We start from the raw sequence: 596 nt of genomic DNA, 5'->3' as shown, positions 1-596 counted from the left end.
CACCGAGACCTGCCGCGTTCGTCCTTGCCACCTCTCGCATTTCTTAATGGCTCCATCCAGCTCATTCAGGCACAAAAAAAGTTTCAAAATAAACCCACAAAGAGCTGCTGAGATGCTGTTAGACAAACACCCAGACTCTGGAACACACCGACTGGCTTAAAGGCGCCAGCCCCGGCTTTATTCTCCAGCCCGGACCGAACGCTGGGCCCCCAGGATCGAGCTGTGCGGCCATGTGCAGGAGGACGGGGCTGCAGCAGAGGAAAGGTTAATGGAGGGGAGGAAAAAGCAGAGCACAGGCTGCCGAGTGGGAAAGGCAGCAAAAAAGCCCCACGAGATGCTCCATCATCCCCGAGATGCTCCATCATCCCCGTCCTGCTGCTCGCTGCGCTCCTGAGCCCCTCCTCAGCAACCCCCCGCATGAGCTGTTCAACACCGACCAAAACAGGGGCAGGAACATTTAAAGCTCTCTCCAGAGCCGCATAAATCTTTAAATAACCCTTCAAAGACACGAGCTCGTTCTCAAAGCCCCTTCGTCCTCTGAAGATTTATCGAGGTTCCCCCTCTCCCTGCCGACCCGCACACCCACTCCCCGTGAG

General features: G+C 56.4%; 1 protein-coding gene across 1 annotated transcript in view; it reads right to left on the bottom strand.

Annotated features, from left to right (window-relative positions):
* The window catches only part of STK11 (serine/threonine kinase 11), a 31,802-nt gene that overhangs the window by 2,836 nt on the left and 28,370 nt on the right, over positions 1-596 (bottom strand). The gene's annotated exons all lie outside the window — the stretch shown is intronic.

The sequence above is a fragment of the Buceros rhinoceros genome, unplaced genomic scaffold (genome assembly GCF_000710305.1).
Source record: "Buceros rhinoceros silvestris isolate BGI_N320 unplaced genomic scaffold, ASM71030v1 scaffold24283, whole genome shotgun sequence".
Lineage (NCBI taxonomy): Eukaryota > Metazoa > Chordata > Aves > Bucerotiformes > Bucerotidae > Buceros > Buceros rhinoceros.
This window is presented reverse-complemented; position numbering and strand designations above follow the sequence as displayed.